Raw genomic sequence first — 20506 nt, forward strand, 5'->3', positions numbered from 1 at the left:
ATAGTTTAGTTGGCATATTAGCATAGAGGCTATGTTTGAGCAATACAGTGCATGAGATAAAAACAGGAGCTTACCACTTAATTTGAAGCTATAAGTCCTTATGGAGGCGGTCCATCTGAGAGGAGACTCATAAATATTTTTAAGTGTGATGAATCAGTTGTCTATTGGCACGTCTAGCGCCAGGGTGTGCCTGTAATAAACCGCAAAAAGGGTTTATTTAATACTACTATTAGAGTTAGCTTTTGGCCAGAGTATCTGATACTTTAAAAAAAAGAGACAACGGTAGTCAGAATTGGCATTATTAATGGGCTTACCTTACACAAGAAAGCACTCAACTGGGCGGTAGAAAACCCCAGTGTATATTCTTTAGAGTAGCTCATCAGTAGACTGCTGTCGTAGCGGTCAGTGCAAATTAATAATAGTAAGGCAATGAGGGAAAGGGAGAAGACGTTGTTTAAATAATATCTCCCTGTGTTTATAGTTTTACAAGGGGCTTAGTTTGTATATATACAGAGGTAGAACCCTGTGTTTAATCATAGCTAAACGCCCGTTCTATACATATCGAGCGTGCGGTGAAACCATGTTGTTTTTAACCGTTCGAAATGTGTAGTTAATGGTATAGTGAGAAAGAGGGCTTACCTGGATGTATTTAGGTCTAATCGCTCGTGTTCCACGGTGGCTTCCACGAGCTAGGCTGCACGTCGTTATGATCCAAGTGGCGGTCGCCATCTTGGATGAGTATGGTTATATGGTCTCTGTAGTCCGTTTTTAGTTTTTACTATTTAATTTTCTGTGATACCCTAACTTGGCGAAATCGCCGTTTGCACTTAATTGGTTAGGTAAATAATCTAGTTTTTGGACGCTGAGTTTTAGCAATGATTTCAAAATGCTAAAATAAATCAAACATTGCGCTTCAGTGATGTTGCTTCGTTTTTGGTTAGTTAGCATCTAATGACGCCCGCAATCAGGTGTGAATATTAAACATCTTTTCAGTCGGATCCATATTAGATGTATATAAAGGAGAGTGTCACTAATTTTTCACCATATTTATTAACAATTTGTAGTACAGTGATTTATACTAGTGTATAGGCTATAAGTAAATCACAAGACCTACTTTTTGAGTGGCTATTTTAAGGAAAGCATATTGTTCCTTTTACGTAAGGGTCAACCTAAGTGTATATATAACTAGTACTGATAGGGCAAGATACCTATAGCTCTCGTCCTCGTGAAACCTACTGGTTCATCACTTGTGGTTAGGTTTTATGCCATTCTGTGGCTTCATTTAGCCCTCTTTGATCACTTTTAGTTTGGAAAATGATTCTCTGTTCTTTTTCTAGTAGAAGTTTTTTCTTTTTATTGATGTCATTCCCTTTTAAGGTTAGCAGCACTGTCCATTTAAAGTCTTCATTAGAATGATTGTATTCTGAAAAATGTTTCACCATGGGTGCTAGGAGAGTTTTATTACGTATACAACTCCTGTGTTCTATGATTCGAGTTTTTATTTTTCGAATAGTTTTTCCTATATAGTTTAGACCACAAGGACATGTTATCATGTATACGACAAACTCTGAGTTACATTTCGAAAATTGCAATAGCTTCCAAGGTGTTGGTAGGCCTATTTCAATTTCTTTGGATTTCTTAGTGTATTTGCACACTGAACAACCTCTGCATGGGTAGTGGCCAGTCACCGGATTCATTCCCCAAATTTTAGATAGATTTTCTGGCTCTGGTTTTTTGTCTTTGAATTTACTGCTACTCACCCTGTTGCCCATAGTTGTGGATTTACGGTAGGCAAAGAGTGGACAAGGGAGTTTGTTAGTGGATTGTTCAAAGATTTTCCATTCCTTTCGCACTATATTAGTAATGGATAGGCTTAGATTCGTGAAGGTGTTTACACTCACAATTCTTGTATCTGTTTCTTTTTTGGCTTTTTCCTCGAGCAAGGCTTCTCGGTTGTTATGCTTTTTTCGCTGCCTTCTTAATCAGTTTTTTAGGATATTGTCTGTCTCTTAACTTTTTAGCGAGGGTTCCTGCTTCTTCTTCATAGACTTCTCTTGTGCTACTATTTCTTTTTAGCCGTAGAAATTGTCCATAGGGCAAATTATCTTTTAAATGTTTAACATGGTGGCTATGATAGTGTAGAAGAGAATTTTTATCTGTGGTCCTGTGGTACGGTCTGACTAGTAGGGTGCCTTGGTGGTGGAAGATAGTTAGATCTAGGAAGTTGATTTCCTCTCTTTTGATGGTCATGGTAAATTGTAAATGGCAGTTTTGTTGATTCAGCCAAATAACAAAACTCTTTGCCATGTCTTCTGTACCTGTCCATATGACGATAATATCGTCTATGTACCTTGACCACGAATTAAGATGACTTTCGAATGGATTGTTGGCATAAATATGCTTTTTTTTCCAAAAATTCAACATATAAGTTCGCTACACTGGGGGCCATAGTGGCTCCCATAGCCGTTCCTTCCACTTGTTTGTAAAATTGGCCTAAATTCGAAAAAGTTCTTTGTTAGGGAAACTTCTATGCACCAGAGAATAAATGACGTGGGTACTGGGTCGTCATCTATTCGTGTCAAAAATATTTCTTCAAGGGTTTCAATGGTTTTTTGTTGAGGTATATTAGTATAAAGTGATACGATATCTAAAGTTATTAAAAACTGGTTGTTGATATCGTAAGGATGGTATTCATAACATTTGATCACCTCTTTTGTGTCCTTGAGGTATGATTGCATTTTGGTCACATAGTTTTTCAATAGTGGTCAGCGAATTGAGAGAGCGGTTCTAGAATGGAATTTATACCCGCTACTATAGGGCGTCCTGGAGGTTTATTTAAGGTCTTAAACACAGGCAACACAAAAGAAAACCTTCTCTGTGTACACCCTAACTCAATTGTGCCAACGGCGTGCAGACAGAACAAAGTGACAGTTAAAACAAAAACAAAACAGGAAGTAACAAACAAAACGCTAATACATTCAACAACAGGAGTATCTCTAGGATATAGGTAGAATAGGTGCAGGACTTCCTGTAGAGGTATTCGGCTGCTCCTCTACACATGCTTAATTGGTCATATGGATGGCATCAGGAGCAGAAAGGAACGGTTCTCAACTACATATAGGGGGTAATTCATAGAATACAGCGCACAAGTGGCGCACGCGGCTGGCGCACAGTGTGCGCGTTGCGAATCCCTGCGCCAGCCGCGTGCGCTAAAATCCATTTCTGCGCACAGCGTATTCATGGATTCCAGCCACCAAAACCAGCCGTGGCGCACAGTGGCACAGCGACCCTGCTGCAGCACCAGTTACGCCCCCAAGAACGCCTCTCGCGCAGGGAAAAGCCATTAAAATCCCCAATCCAGCGCAAAGGGCTGCGCTAACCCTGTACCAGCATGGCAAGCGGGCTACGTGTATCACTGGGGTGCGCGGGAAGTACCTCACGCGATTGGCCCTGTGCGAGCAGGGTACGCGTATTTCAGGTGTGCGCGGGAAGTTCCACACGCGATTTCAGCAGGGTACGTGTATTTCAGGGGTGCGCGGGAAGTTCCACACGCGATTTCCACAGGGTACGTGTATTTCAGGGGTGCGCGGGAAGTTCCACACGTGATATCAGCAGGGTACGTGTATTTCAGGGGTGCGCGGGAAGTTCCACACGCGATTGGCCCCGTGCGAGCAGGGTACGTGTATTTCAGGGGTGCACGGGAAGTTACACACGCGATTTCCGCAGGGTACGTGTATTTCAGGGGTGCGCGGGAAGTTCCACACGCGATTTCCGCAGGTTACGTGTATTTCGGGGGTACGCGGGAAGTTCCACACGCGATTTCAGCAGGGTACGTGTATTCCAGGGGTGCGCGGGAAGTTCCACACGCGATTCCACCAGGGTACGTGTATTTCAGGGGTGCGCGGGAAGTTCCACACGCGATTTCAGCAGGGTACGTGTATTCCAGGGGTGCGCGGGAAGTTCCACACGCGATTCCACCAGGGTACGTTTATTTCAGGGGTGCGCGGGAAGTACCACACGCGATTTCATCAGGGTACGTGTATTTTGGGGTGCTGGGGAAGTGTCACACGCGACATCAGCAGGGTACGTGTATTCCAGGGGTGCGCGGGAAGTTCCACACGCGATTCCATCAGGGTACGTGTATTACAGGGGTGCGCGGGAAGTTCCACACGCAATCTCATCAGGTTACGTGTATTTCGGGGTGCGGGGGAAGTATCACACGCAACATCAGCAGGGTACGTGTATTCCAGGGGTGCGCGGGAAGTTCCACACGCGATTCCATCAGGGTACGTGTATTACAGGGGTGCGCGGGAAGTTCCACACGCGATTGGGCCCGTGCGAGCAGAGTACGCATATTTCAGGGGTGCGCGGGAAGTTCCACACACGATTTCCGCAGGGTATGTGTATTTCAGCGGTGCGCAGGAAGTTCCACACGCGATTTCCGCAGGGTACGTGTATTTCAGGGGTGCGCGAGAAGTTCCACATGCGATTTCAGCAGGGTACGTGTATTTCAGGGGTGCGCGGGAAGTTCCACACGCGATTGGCCCTGTGCGAGCAGGGTACGCGTATTTCAGGGGTGCGCGGGAAGTTCCACACGCGATTTCCGCAGGGTACGTGTATTTCAGGGGTGCGCGGGAAGTTCCACACGCGATTTCAGCAGGGTACATGTATTCCAGGGGTGCGCGGGAAGTTCCACACGCGGGTACGTGTATTCCAGGGCTGTGCAGGAAGTTCCACGCGCGATTTCAGCAGGGTATGTGTATTCCAGGGGTGCGCGGGAAGTTCCACACGCGATTCCACCAGGGTACGTGTATTTCAGGGATGCGCAGGAAGTTCCACACGCAATTCCACCAGGGTACGTGTATTTCAGGGGTGCGCGGGAAGTACCACACGCGATTTCATCAGGGTATGTGTATTTCAGGGTGCGGGGGAAGTGTCACACGCGACATCAGCAGGGTACGTGTATTCCAGGGGTGCGCGGGAAGTTCCATACGCGATTCCATCAGGGTACTTGTATTACAGGGGTGCGCGGGAAGTTCCACATGCAATCTCATCAGTGTACATGTATTTCGGGGTGCGGGGGAAGTATCACACGCAACATCAGCAGGGTACGTGTATTCCAGGGGTGCGCGGGAAGTTCCACACGCAATTTCATCAGGGTACGTGTATTACAGGGGTGCACGGGAAGTTCCACACGCGATCTCATCAGGGTACTTGTATTTCAGGGTGCGGGGGAAGCATCACACGCAACATCAGCAGGGTACGTGTATTCCAGGGGTGCGCGGGAAGTTCCACACGCGATTCCATCAGGGTACGTGTATTACAGGGGTGCGCGGGGAGCACCACACGTGAATTGCACGTGTGGGTCCTCCCAGGTGTTCCCTCTACACCCTCCACGGCCCCTGCAGGTGGCTCACACCACAGGGGCCTACCCTGCACATGTCCTGCAGGCACCCCATCCACCATGGCCATGCCCCCCAGCCAACCCACATGTCAACTTGCACTACTGCCCACCAACGCATTTCCCCCTGCACCCCCAGCCACCAGGGGCACCCTCCACCAGGCCCCCACCCATGTCTCCTGCCCCCCCCACCCCACAGCACTGTGGGCACCTGCCAGCAGGCCCCCACCCATGTCTCCCACCCCCCCACCCCCCAGCACTGTGGGGCACCTGCCAGCAGGCCCCCACCCATGTCTCCCACCACCCCCACCCCCAGCACTGTGGGGTACCTGCCAGCAGGCCCCCACCCATGTCTCCCACCACCCCCACCCCCAGCAGTGCAGGGTCACACTCCACCAGGCCCCCACCCATGTCTCCCACCACCCCCACCCCCCAGCAATGCAGGGTCACCCTCCACCAGGCCCCCACCCATGTCTCCCACCACCCCCACCCCCCAGCAGTGCAGGGTCACCCTCCACCAGGCCCCCACCCATGTCTCCCACCCTCCCCACCCCCCAGCACTGTGGGGCACCTGCCAGCAGGCCCCCACCCATGTCTCCCCCCCACCCCCCAGCACTGTGGGGCACCTGCCAGCAGGCCCCCACCCATATCTCCCACCACCCCCACGCCCCAGCAGTGCAGGGTCACCCTCCACCAGGCCCCCACCCATGTCCAACTCATGTTCCCCACCACCCCCACCCCCCAGCAGTGCAGGGTCACCCTCCACCAGGCCCCCACCCATGTCTCCCACCACCCCCACCCCCCAGCAGTGCAGGGTCACCCTCCACCAGGCCCCCACCCATGTCCAACTCATGTTCCCCACCACCCCCACCCCCACCCCCCAGCAGTGCAGGGTCACCCTCCACCAGGCCCCCACCCATGTCTCTCACCCCCCACCCCCCAGCACTGTGGGGCACCTGCCAGCAGGCCCCCACCCATATCTCCCACCACCCCCACCCCCCAGCAGTGCAGGGTCACCCTCCACCAGGCCCCCACCCATGTCTTCCACCCCCCCCACCCCCTAGCACTGTGGGGCACCTGCCAGCAGGCCCCCACCCATGTCCAACTCATGTTCCCCAGCCAACATGTCATCACAATCTAGATCCCTGGTCCCTATGGTCAGCCTCCAAATGCAAAACACCCACCCGAGTATTGCACCCACCCACTCATAATTGACAATTACATGACAGAACACCAATTGCAAGTTCCGAAACAAACACATTTCCCTCACATACACCCAATGGGTGTCAGTGAATCTCAAAACCCATATCATGATATGCATGAAACCAATGAGATACTACACATTGAAGTTCACTAAAAAAATATGTATTAAAGGAAACATAAATAGAATCAAAAATAAAGAAACAGAAATGGCAATGTACAAAAATGAAAAGAAGCATGTCCGTGAAAAAAAGCGAAAGCAAAAATCATAATCCAAAGTAATGGTGTCCAAAGTCACTGTCCACAAAACTAAATCCAATGGGAAATAAAATTGAAAGCCATTGCTCCATGGTTAAAATGTGAAAGAAAAATACAATCCAACAGTGAACTATGGACATACGAACAAGCCAGGGTCCATTATCCCAACAAAAGAAATGAAACCTATCTAACTACAGTAACTAATAAAATAAACTATATACAAAAATGTGGCCAATGTCCAAAAGGTCCAAAATAAATCAAGAAAAAAGGAAACCGAACACTACCTACATAACTATGTACAAGGGTAGCGGGCTAGTTTGACGGCTCACTTTTGGATGTCCCGGGCCAGGGCATCATCGAACTCCTGCTCAATGTCCCGGAGACGGTCCTCCTCCATGGCCCCGAGGGTCCGCAGGGCCGTCGACGTGTCCACCTCCAAACCCCTGCGGATTGCCTCGAGGCACTCGGCCCGCCTCAGGGCCCTCCGCATGGAGTTCTCCGCCCTGACCATTGTGAGCCGTGCCTCTTCTGCCCGCTGCCGCTCCGCATCTATGGCGTGGCCCAACCGCTGCCACACGGAAGACACTCTCTGTCCTGGGTCCTCCTGCCCTCCGGCCGATGCCTGCCCCTCCGATGTTGAAGGCTCCGAGCCTTCATGGCTTCCACCACGTTGCTGCTGCTGCTGTGCCTCTGCCCGTGCACTGCCTCCTGCTGCCTGCACATCCTTCGCCGGCTGGGGTGCAGTCGTTGATGTGGCCACGCCTGCTGGACGTCCGACTCCCGACTGTGGCAGGGATGCCTCCTCCACCAGCCTGGCCGCACCGTCAGAGGCAGCTCCACAGGGCACCCAGGTGACTGATGGGTGGGAAGATGGCACGGAGGACGACTGGCGCGTAGGGGGTTCAGTTGAGGAGGGGGTCGTAGCAAGCCCCATCATACGGAGAAATCCAGCCTGGGTGACCTGTCCCAGCAGGCTGACGTGGTCAACGAGCCATTCGAGATGACGTGCAGTCTCCTCATGAAAAGACTGCAGGTCACCTCGCATGGCCCGTTGACGCAACGCTTCACCAGTCAGAACAGGCTCAACCCGGACCCAGATAGCCACGTCCGCAGGCAGAGGAAGGCCAGTTGTAGTGAGCTCATCCCCTGCCTGAAAACGTAGGACGTAGGCATCCCTGCTGGTGCAAGATGATGCAGGGACAGGATCAGGGACAGGATTGCACACAGGCACCTCCGCGGCGGCCTGTGCTGCCTCCTGTCCCTGGTCCTGCACTGCACCACTAGCACCAGTGGGATCCCCACCTCCAGACCCCGTCTCTGTTGCTTGCACGGCCTCCTCCTCCACCAAACTCCCCACCAACCTGGATGACTCCGTGCCATCTTCCCCCGTTGGGCCCTGTGTGGTCCCAGCTGCCCCTTCTGCTGCCGTGGAGTCCAACTCCAACCTCCGCCTCTTGGACCTCTCCCCGGCAGCTGCGGCCAGGGACCGGACTCCTCACTCCCCAGCGAGATGACAACATGGGAGGGGAGCCGGGCCTTGCGTCTCCGGCTGGCGGTGGGATCCCCGCCGCTGTGCTCCACAGCACCTTCTCCGCCCTCTTCATCAGTTGACGCTGCAGACAGGGAGAAATAAAACACAGGCATCAGGGCACTGTACAATGGACACATAGACACATGACAGTTGTACATGAGTGGCATTGGCAAACCTCAGACATGTCATCACAATCCCCAACACACATGTCATTTCAACTCGCACACATGAGCCATACCACAGCCATCCATACACATACAACAGCATGAGCAGGCAAAGGTGAGCCAGACATCACATGCAACACAGGAAGTGCACCACACATGTACACACACCACCACACTTGCATGCATGTGTACACCTCTGCCAAGTGTCGCAGTGTTCAGATGGGAATCCATGTCACATCTGCCGATCAGGCTTCCACATACCGCTGTCACATGCATCCATGTTGCATCACTGTTGCACCCTTGTCAAATACACACAGATGCACATGTACACAGTGCTGATACATGCAGCTGAAAACAACATACATGCGTGACATCACGGACATGTCTACTTACATACACATTCATCCAAACATGTGTGCCCACACAACTGCATTTGGCATGCAAGCCTACACACACAAGCACCATCCATGTCTCACACATTCCAGCCCTTGCATGTGTTAGCCCCACGGCCCTGTACACCCCCACCCATACTCGACCCCATACAAACAGATGTGCAACCTGCACACTACTGAAAAATCACCACACGCACAGCTCACAATCAGGCTGCATGTACACTTACCGCTCTACTCCAGACGGGTCTGCCTCCCAAGGACCTGGACGTGGAGCACTGGGGATATGCGTTCCAGGACCCTCATCTGTTCTTCCGACAAGTGGCCCCGGCACCCCTTGGCATCCGCTGCCTTCAAGAGGCGCTGGGCCTTGTTCAGGGTCCTGGACCTGAAGTCCTCCCAGCGCTTCTTGACATGTTGGAAGTCGCGGACTGCCACCCCCTCCGCGTTGATGGCAGTCACGATGTCAGTCCAGATCCGAGTCCGTCCTTCCTTGTCGGCGCGGGAACTTCCGTCCGAAGAGGGCATCATACTGCCCCAGGACTTGCTCCACTAGGACACCAACTTCGGTGGCACTGAAGCTGGTGCCCCTCTGCCTCTCCGGCCGGGGGTTGTCAGTGGTCTCAGATGGTGTTTGCCCTGACATGACAACCCCAGAGGCAGGAGTGGGTGGGCAACTGGATCCTGGGGCTGGGCTGTGGAGCGATGGAATCCCAGTCGGGAGTCTTCGGTTCCAGCAGGGGTGGTCACAGCAACAGCACCCCTGGCTGATGTGCAGGCAGCAAATGGCAGGGCACGTGGGCAGCAGGCAGTCAGGCAGTCAGGCAGCAGCAGATGGCAGGTGGGAGCGTGCTCGGGGCTCTGGGGGGCAGTAGTTCGGCCTTCTTGGCAGGAGCGTGGTCTTCCGTGTGCTTACGCGTGGCCAGCTTGGTACGGAGTGATTTGGCACGTGAAAATTCGGCACGTCAGCGTGTAATTCGAGGAAAGGCCCTTAGCGCGTAAGCGCGTTTGCACGCATACGCAATTTCATTGGACAGAAGGCCCCTCAAGCGCAAGCACCCCTGTGATGTGACGCGTACAGGCGTGCATGGGCATTCAGCGCGCGTGAAAAACTGCACGTCCGCGTGTAATACGAGGAAAGGGCCCATGCGCGTAAGTGATGTGATGCGCGCGTGCGTTTCCCTCAGCACGGGTTAAAGGTGAGCGGGCCCAGCAGTTCGCTGTACGTGCCTTTCGTGGAGACCGACGTGTATTGCTGCTTCCTGTTGTTTCGCGCGCCATCACAACTTCACAGCTATCAAGGACGTATCTCTTCTTTTGGCGGGGGTATTGGCTAAGCGTGTTTTTCTGCATCACGCTAGTCAGACGGTGAGTCGCACACGCTCTTTTTCCCACTGCGGGTGCCCCTGTGTATCGCACCCATTTTCGATGTCATAGTAGCCTGCGTGTCCCACGCGTACGCGTTATTCGTGTTACTGGGTGCCACCGCGTACTGCGGGAGGTTGAATCCACGCACGTAGGCTGCAGGGTTGCGTGCACGGTTTTACTGCAGTTTTGGGGTGCCTGAGCGTTGCATGACCCGTCACCACATCACCGGGGTCACATACAGCCTTGCAGGTGCAGGGGGGCTGTTAACATCTTGCTTCCCACCCCCTTCACCCCAATTGCCCAGGTCAATTGTGGTGTACACCTCCCATTGGCACTACTCCATCTGTGCCAGCACTACTACATCAGTGCCATGGTTGGGAGGCCACCAAAGGTGAGGGGCGCCTCAGCTGGGCGTCCTCCTCGTGGCGGGCGTGGTCGGGGACGTGGCCGTGGTGACCAGGGAGTAGGGGGACTCCAGGGTGTCCAGGGTGGCCACAGAGGGGGAAGAGGCAGGGGTGCGCCACTTGAGCACAATGTTGTGCCATGTGTCGGTGCAGTCATGCCACCACCCCATGTGGTTCCGGGGGATGCAGCTCCTGCATCTGGCACTGGCACCCGTTTGACCCGGCAGTCCGTTCCATCGACTGGCACGGGCCCAAGGGTAGTGGTAGCTGCAGGTGCAGCTGTGGACACCGCCACCCAGGCTCAGGGTCTGCCAGCGCAGGCTGCGTTGGCACTTGAAGAGCCCTTGGTAGATCTCCAACAGGCCAGGGGGGAAACCATAGGGGCACGCCGGGCTGCTCACACCAAGACACGTGTCCCTGGGGCAGTCATGTCATCTGCTGCCCCAAACAGCCGGGTGTTGGCAAGTGCAGGGGCAGATGCACCCAACAGCACCCCGGTTGTGAGTCTGCCAACCAGGACCGTTGCGGTCAATGACCCTGCCACAGCTGATGTTGCTGCGCAGGGTCCTTTAGTGGGCACCCAGCTGCCACTGACAAGAGTCAGGCCTTTGGTCATCCCTCCACCTGCCACTCCCTTGGCTCAATCCACCGAACCCACTGGCCATACTGGTCAGGGCGGCATTAGCCAGCCAGGGTCTGCGCCACAGTCCAAGAGGAGGAAGGTTGCACCTGCAGCACAGGCTGGGACCCCACACACAGCCACAACCTCCTGCACGTCGAGGAAGAAGCCTTTCTGTAAGCAGGAACTGGACTTCGTCGTGGACTACGTGCGGGGCCACAGCCGTGACATGCTAGTGGGTGCCAATAGTCAGACTACGGCTGCCCAACGTGACACCCACTGGAAGCATGTTGCGGAACATGTCAGTTCATTCAGCCATGAGGTGCGCACGGCGCAAGAGTGCAAAAAGCGTTGGAATGACATCAAGCGCAGCACTAAGGCTAAGCGTGCCTCTAATTACAACTTGACTGGTGACTGGCGGTGGGCCTGCACCAGAGGAGGAAGAGCTCACTCCGCATGAGGCTCTCGTTGCGGAGTTCATACCACCTGAATTGGTCGAAGGAGTGGGAGAGATGCTGGACTTTGATGCGCAGTCCAGTGAGTGTTGATGCGTGTTTGTTGAGGACGTGTGTGTTTCACTTGTGGGATGTGTTGTGCATGATTGCTGCTACATGTGACGTGTACATGGTTCTGATGTGTAAGTAATGCAATGCTTCCATCATGCATGTCTCCTCTGCCTACATGCGGGACTCCATGTAGGCATGCTCCCTTGCCCCTCCTCCGCCACTCTGCACCCCAGTTCCACCTTTGCACTGGTCTGCTTCAATCTTGCCAATGTGTACTTTCTTGTTCATGTGTCCTGTGTAGATGCTAACTTCCAGCGTAGAATCTGGCAGACATATGCCGTGTGGTACAGCCTTAGTACTCGATGCAGGGTATCTCACTTGTACTGTGCATGGGTCAGATGTCCCGCAGGGACATGAGTGCCCATTCATGCTCCATGTGCATTGCACGCATGCCCCTATGTGTCCTTGACTGGATGATCACTGTAATACAAGTCCTTGGTTACATACATTGCCTGCCATCTCATCAGCCTTCCCATGTCAACTGTGGCTCAGTCCTGCGTTGCACACATGTTTAGGCTCTGACAATCTGTGTGGCTCACAGGCCTCAGCCTGTTCAATGGCCAATGACTCTGTCCAACTCTTGTTGTGTCTTCTTCACACGTGGGCGGCCTCCAGAGTTTTCATCATGTGTCCTGCCTACTGTCCCAGCATCATTTGCAGTGTTGTCATTTGAATCACATTAAGCTGTTGATGCCAGTCAACACTGCCTGTCAATACACAGGTGTATGGTCAGCCTTTTGATACCATGCTAGGCATCCCTGTTTTGGTACTGGGGTGGAGGGGTGCTTGGCTTCTAGATATGGTACACATTGAATGCACAATGCACGTGATGTCTAAATTTGACATTGCACTGCCTTCACATTTCCTGGCACACACCATGGAGTCCTTGTACATGTAGGTAGTGAGTGGCGTACACATTTTCTGCACTGCCTAGACCCACTTCCATGGAAACTGCCACCTTTCAACAGGTCTGATTACAGAAGCTATTCAAAGTTGACCCAGCATGCATGCCAGGTTATATGTTGTGTGTCACATGTCTGTCGGATGCGTTTGCTGTCGGTGTGTGTGTGTTGTGTGCTTCTGACATGTGTAGTGACCTTTTTTCTCTCTATTTTTCAGGTGATGACGCAATGGAGGCGGAGGATGGTGTTGTCATGCCAGACACAGGGTGGGTAACACCACATCAACCCGGCACTAGTGGGGGTCGTGGGGTGGTAGGCCACGAAAACCCCCAAGTGCTGCAGTCCATCTTGTCTCTGGCTGCCTATGTGTCCAGCCTTGATGACGACTCTGACGTCCATGTTGAGTTGGATGAGCATCAAGTCCATGTGTCAGGGGTGAGTGATTCTGATGTGGACACTCCTCTGTTTGCGACCCCTGCACTGGGGGATCAGACAGTCTTGGTTCCTCCGCCCGTGGTGGATCGGGACACAGGGTCACCCTCCACACCAGTCACTGATGTGCCTGGGGCATCACGTCGACGGGGGCATGTAGTCGTGCAGCTGCGGGCGGTGCCAACACAGCAAGGACCCCCGGTCCTTGGGTGCCGCAGGGGTCAAACCCGGCAACGCGGTCGCCGCACGCAACCGCTGTATACTGAGTGGGAGCAAGACATGACTGCCAAGTCCGAACGGCAGGGGGCAGCAATGGAGAACATCACTGAGAGCATGGAGCGTGTGGCCCGATCTGTGCTCCCCCCTGCTAGGCAGGTGCTTCTCCAGCAGCAGGCAGCACGGTCCACGGCCCGCTCGCTCAGGCTGGGCATGGCGGCCTCAGACAGGGCACGCCAGGCTGAAATGTCGTCTCTGCGTCAAGCAATTGCTGCTCACGCAGAGGCGCACATGGATGCCCTGAGGGAGGAGTATGCTTCCCTCAGATCCACTCTGGGTGTCCTTATGATGTCCCAGAGGCAGCAGGCAGAGGAGAGGTTTGCACAGCTTGAGCGTACCATCTCGGCTGAGCTACAGGCTTGCCGGGAGGTTCAGCGGTTGTCCAGCCAGGCCTTGCAGGAGGAACTCTGTGTTACACGTGCTACCTTGCAAGAGGAAGCACGTGTATCACGTGAGGTTCTGCATGCAGACCTACGTCACATCGCCACACAGAACCAGGCTCACCCGTCCGGCAGACTTGCTGCCGACGAGGGGCAAGCTGCGGCTAGGCGTGGCCAGGCTACTGTGCCACGTCCTCCTTTCCAGGATGAGCCAAACTCGGACGACCATCTATCTCCCACATAGGTCGGGCTGTGCAGGCGTTGAGCCCATGGAGGTTTTTTTTTTGGCTCAGCATCATCGCATGTGGATGTTGAGCAGCACCCTGCACCTCCCCCCTCCTGGGTGCCTCCCCTCCCCCCCGGGTCGTATGTGGCCATTTTTGATTTTTCTTTTAGTTTAGTTAGTTAAGTTTCTGTTTGATAGTTAGTTTAATTAGGTAATCTAGGTTTTCCATTGTTGGTGTAATTAGTTAATAGTTGATTTAGTTTAAAATTGCTAGTCTATTGTGCTTTCATGTGACGGTGCGGTGCTTTGTGGCTTTTGAAGGCATCCACTGTCTGTTCCAGCTGGGCCCTTCAGGCTTGTCTTGTGTATGTGTTTGCTGCTTGGGGTCCTTGACTCACATATGCCACTCCTGCCTCCCTTATCCATGGGCTCGCAAGGATGGTTCGGTGTTACAGAATTTTACACAAGGGCTTTGGACTGTCATATCTGTGGCATGTCTGGTGCTGTGTGACTTGTGTTGACACCCCTAGTGGGGATGATTTTGGTGTTATTGTCCACTGTTCAGCTTTTGCTAGATGGGGTGTGTCATGATTAATGTGTACATTAATTGCTATGCATTGTGTAGTATGTTTCATATCTTTACTGTACACGTGCTTGTTGCAATTCATGCTGTAGATAGTGTTCCACACTTTGGATGTGAAAGACGGACTGATGGTGTGATTTGTGATGTGACTCTCTGACATGGTCAAGTAATGAGATGCCTGATGAGACACACACAGATGACTTTGAAGCATTAATCATGTGTTTCATGGCCTTTCTGCAGGGGGATGAGCCTCCAGAGCACCTTTGCCAGCAGACATGGCCCATTGGACGACGGAATTCTGGACACGTTTGTTGGTGCCCACATGCACATGTGTGCACAAGCAGAGGCACAGGGATTGCAGACCCACATCCTAGAACTGCTGACATGTTCCAAGGAACTCCAGGCAAGGTGAGCAGCACAGGGGGGCCACGACACAGCAAAGCTTGCACCAGGCGAGTTGCACATGCAGGCTTAATCACAGCACTGAGGGTGAGCTTAGACGAATATTGGTGTTGAAGCACACAATGCAGCTCAGATGTGTTGGTGGACTGATGGCTGTTGATAGTAGGGCTGTCTGGGACACATGCAGGGGCAGTGGCACATACCCTCCGGTACACCAAGGTCCATTGAGGCACGTGTATCAACCATGTAGCCTTCCGAGACATGGAAAGGGGCAGCTCACAGGGACATACAGCAAGGGACATACTCGTGTGCAGTGCATGTCTTTTCCATGTACTTTATGATAAATGCACTGCCAACTTTTTTTCGGCCATGGTGGTACGCAACTTGCTCAGAAGTCATGGCTTGCTATATGGGTCTGTCTGCTTACCCAGGGAACATTGCATGTTGTGTGAATTGTGACACATTGGTGTTCCATTTGCCACGCACCCACCGGCGGCTGACTTACTGCATTGACTGTGTATGACCCGTCACAGGGGTGATGTTATATATGGGTACGAAGCATCTACACCAGATTGTCTGTTTGTAGAGTAGTTTGTTGCTATGGGGCATGTTTGGTGTTGTGTTTTTGTGTAATTGGCATGTACAAGTTGTTGACTGTGGCTCTCTTTGCAGCATTGCAGTGCTCCTGTAACCGGACCTGAGGGTGCGCAGGCAGGAGGCCAGCACTCAAAACCAGAGCTAAGTGTCTTGTTGTTTTTCTTTCGAACTGCTCTGCATAGGCTTGCTGGGGAGTGTACTAATGCATGGATGTATGTGTGGTTCAATTTGGTATGTTTTTTCTCCCTAATCACCCGTACGCCTATGCAATTTTGAACCCTGTACCCTCTACCCGGTGTTCCTGCTTCCCGTACCTATCCAAGCAACGTTCCCTGACCCTCTTTCCCCGCTGGCGTTGCGGATGCCTGTGTAAGCCCCGAACTTGCAGGCGCCAAAACCCTAGAGGGGGTGGTTGGTTCGTACCACTCCTGAGCCTGGACTACAGAAGACCCTGACAATGATGTCCAAGTTTGTTTGGATTGTGTATGTGTTCATGCAGGTAGTACATTTTCATGCATTCCCTAGTTTCATGTGTCATTCCTCCTCCCCTCTCCTGCCACTCATTCCAGTCATCCAGTGTGTCAACACCTGTCCCGACTGCATATCCCTGAACCTCCTTCCCCACCAGGGTCTCAGGGGCCTGTGTGAGTTTGACCTTGCAGGCACCCGGGACATGGTGGGGGTGGTTGTTTCGTGACACTCCCGCGCCTGTACAGGGGACCTGTGACAGTACACATCCGTTCATGGTGCATCATCCTATGTCATGTACCACACATGTTTCACATCCTGTCGTGACATTGTTTTACTGTGCTACCTTGGTTGTTGCATCATTGTGGTAGTACTTGGCCTTTGTGAGGTACTGCTACGTCAAGTCATCTACTGGAGGGTGTTCTGGTTCGTTTTTCTGGCTTGGATTTTGTGATTTTGGACATGAGTGTGGATTATGAGGGTGCAGGCACCTTTTTACACACAAGGTGGGAGATGGTGACGAAGGGTAAAGGTGATCCTGTGGCCAGGTGGAATTGTGGTTTGAAGGCTCCATGACCCAGGTGCAGTTGTTCAGTGGGTCATGGTCATTTGTGAGGGAGGGGGGGCGTTGTTGTTGATAGTTGCCTTGCCCTGCAGTGTGATGGGAACTCTGACATTGTAATGGTGGTATCCTATGTACATGTTGTGTTCTGCTGATCAATGCCTGTTCATGTGTTGTGTTTTCCTTTCAGGTGCGAGGGGATAGTTGTGGTTTGACATGCTGGGGTGTACACATGGTGAATGTTCACATGCGATGTGTAGAGAACACTAATGGTCACTTGAGTGCACATGCATATGTGGAGTGCATGTCCTTGCAGAACCACACACTTGCACTCTGATGCACTACATGTACTCCCACCCTTGCATACCCACGTGTACACTGTTTGCCTTCTGGTGCCCACTGTGTCCCTGCAGCACATGTTCTGTGACCGATTACGGATCCTGTACATGCCTGATTTGCTGTTTGATGCGGTCTTTCACTTAGATGTGATGCTCAGGGTGTGCATCACACACAATGGCTGTTCACTGTGCTGTGCGCTGAGCAGTGTGTTGCAGGAGTAGGACACAGCACACATGAGCTGCAGTGTTGATTTTGCAATGCACAATGTGCATGTAGACAAGCATTCATTGTTATGTTACGTCTACGACTCTTGTAATGCATTTGGAAATGACTTATTTTGGGTGGGAGATTTTGTTGGTCTGTCATTTCATCTGATTCCGGGTCAGGCATCATTGTCTGATGCCACTGTACATTTAGGACATGGCAATGTGTACCTTATTGTTACTGTGTTGGTGTATGGGTATTGCTTGCCATGTCATGTTGTGGTTTGGGAGGGTTTGAGTGACATGACAGTGATGGCCATGGCCTGTTTTGCAGGTGTGCGTGATGCACACCTTGCATGTCAGGGTCATCCGCTTCTCAGAGCAACTAGCTGGGGGTAGATCTCTCTCCGCGGCAGGGCCCTCCCTCTGGAACAGCCTTCCTGCCTCACTTGAACTTGAGGGGAACCATCTCCAGTTCTGGAAGCACCTCAAGACCTTCCTCTTTGCTTCTGCTTTCTCTCTGCCTCTCCCTTGCAGAATTCTTCACTGGAACTGCACTGGAGCTGCAACTGGGCCACTCTCACCGACCTCGGTCCCTGGCCCAGCCACTCTCCACTTGCACTGCCTCCCTGGCAACCCCTGCACTGTGGTACTGTCTCTCTATCCCTACAGCCCACCCTTCCCAGCACTTGTCTGCACTTACCTTTGCAGTTGCCACCAGCCGACCTATGTATTTTTTTTTTGGTCTACTTCCCCTGTACTGCACTCCCCCCCACACCTGGCCTAGTAGTACCGTTGTCTGTCTTCACTTGTTCCCCCCTCCCTGCCTCATCGCACCTTGAAATACTTGTGTATAGGCCATTTCATGTCATATGTCATATGTGTGCCTTTTGGTCACACGGGATAGCTTGTGTTTAAGTAGCTAGGGATGCAGACGATGTGGCACTTCCATGGCAACTATCTCAGGTTGGTAGGGTTGTGACAGTTGACTGTCTCTTTGTCATCATCGATTGTCACCTGGTATGTGCCAGGCCTGTGTGCACTCCGCAGGGGTGGGAGTTTAGGTGAAAAATGTGGCCACAAGCTAGGTCCGGGCTTCCTCGCCACGTGCCCTGTCCCCTCCCATGGGCAGCGCCTGTGCCTGTGGTTGGGGATGTGGGGGCACCACCATGTCCACCGGGCCGCCCTGCCGTGTTGCAACATTGTGCAGGACACATGCTGCCACAATGATCCTGCACACTACTGCTGGTGCATAGAGTAGTTGCCCACCAGAGCGGTCAAGGGAGCGGAAACGTGACTTGAGCACTCCGAATGTGCACTCCACTATGCCCCTGGTTGCAATATGGGCGGCGTTGTATCTTACCTGGGGTGGTGTGGTGGGGTTCCGGATTGGCGTCATCATGTGGTTGCTCAGAGGGTAGGCACTGTCCCCTGGGGAGGTGATAATAGTTGAGATTATTAGGGTTTGGATATTTGTCTGTGTGTGACTTGCATGCATGTGCAAGGGCATTTGTACTGACCTAGGAGCCATGTGTCGCCATGCTGGCCAGCTTCCAGGGCCCGGCTCATGGCGGACATTCTGTATATGAAACTGTCATGGGTGGAGCCAGAGTAGTTTGCATAGACAGAGGTGATGATTCCCTTTGCATCGCATACCACCTGTACATTGATGGAATGCCAGTGCTTGCGGTTTCGGTAGATGTGCTCAGTGGCCCTAGGTGGACGTAGGGCCACATGGGTGCAATCTATGGCACCGAGCACTTTGGGGAAGTGTGCCACCCTGAAAAAATCCAGGACAACGGCCTGCCTTTTTGCGGGTGTTCTGGGCATGTATATGTGCCTGCGGACTGAGGGGCGTGCTGTCATGATTGCCAGTACCTGGTGTAGGCAGCGTGACTGCGTGGCCTCTGAGACCCCCCCCACTATGGCAGTGGTCCGCTGAAATGACCCAGTGGCCAAAAAATGCAGGACATTGAGCAGCTTCTCCAAGGGGCTCAATGCTTGGGAGCAAAGGGTGGGGGATGTAAGGTCATCTTCCCACTCCCTGACCAGGACTAGGATGATATGGGGTGGAAACCTATACCTGCCATAGACCTGGTCGTCAGGCATCACAAAAAGGCTTGTCCGTGGTGTGAAAATGCGTGCCCTGGCTATTCTCCTCCTCCTGCGGTGTCCCACGATCAGTGCTGTGACAAATGGGGCATTCATCGTAGCTGTATATACGCGTTTGTTGTTTGCGTGCACTTTTATGCTGTGCGCGGGGACGCTTCCGCCTGCCTTCGTGTGGCGGACGCGTTGACGCCTGTGCGCGTCTTTTGCCGTGCGCGGGTTTCCCGTATTCGGATCCATGAATACGGGTTGTTCGCGTGCGTGTGGGCGTTCTGTGTAGTTCCCTGCAGTACTTCCCCAGTTATGCCTTCTTTTTCACGCGTTGTTCCCCATTCCGCGTGTTACGCCCACTGTTCCGCCCACTTTGGTTGTGTGCGCCGCGCTATGTGCGCTTTTTCTGTGCGCGTAGCGCACGCCGTGTATGCCTGCGTGCGCCATGGCTGGATTGGGCGCACGGACAGCGGGAAACACGCGCAGCGTCTTCCTTGAATCGCACGCGTGCACGTGCGCTGCGTTTCTCACGCTTGCGCTCCCTTGCGCATGGATTTTCGGCGCACGTTTGTTCCATGAATCGGCCCCATAATGTTTATCAACACTGCCAACTTGAGTTTCGGCTGCATAATGACTGTAGACTTGGAAAGTCGCCCAGCCTTCTACAGGGCAATTTAGATTTGCAAACAAGGAAGCCAACATGACCCACCTACAAAAATGCATAACATTCATATTTAAAGAAGACGCCCACAAACCAAAAGACATTGGTCACAAACAAACTGCATACATAGACCTCAACAAACAGAACATATTGTGGTTGCACTTTTTAAGTAATTGATATCAGATAGAACTCATCTTAATTGCAGAGCACATCCCTCCCCTGTGTGTCCTGGGTCTCCAATGCCAAACATAGTCTGGAAAAGGATAACAGTCCCTAAACTCAAGCCGGATGGCAAGGTGGATATTTAATACGTTTCAACAATAGTATAATCTCCAAATTTGAGCACAATGAAAGTAAACTGACCTTGAGCGTGAAGCAACCAGATGCCTGGCGCTGGAAACAGCAAAGTGTGAAATTAAATCCGAGAATAACCACAAAACACACCCCCTTACCAAAAGCCTCAGTCGGGTAAGTT

Source organism: Ambystoma mexicanum, chromosome 6p (genome assembly GCF_040938575.1).
Source record: "Ambystoma mexicanum isolate Mex_15411 chromosome 6p, UKY_AmexF1_1, whole genome shotgun sequence".
In the NCBI taxonomy this organism is placed as follows: domain Eukaryota; kingdom Metazoa; phylum Chordata; class Amphibia; order Caudata; family Ambystomatidae; genus Ambystoma; species Ambystoma mexicanum.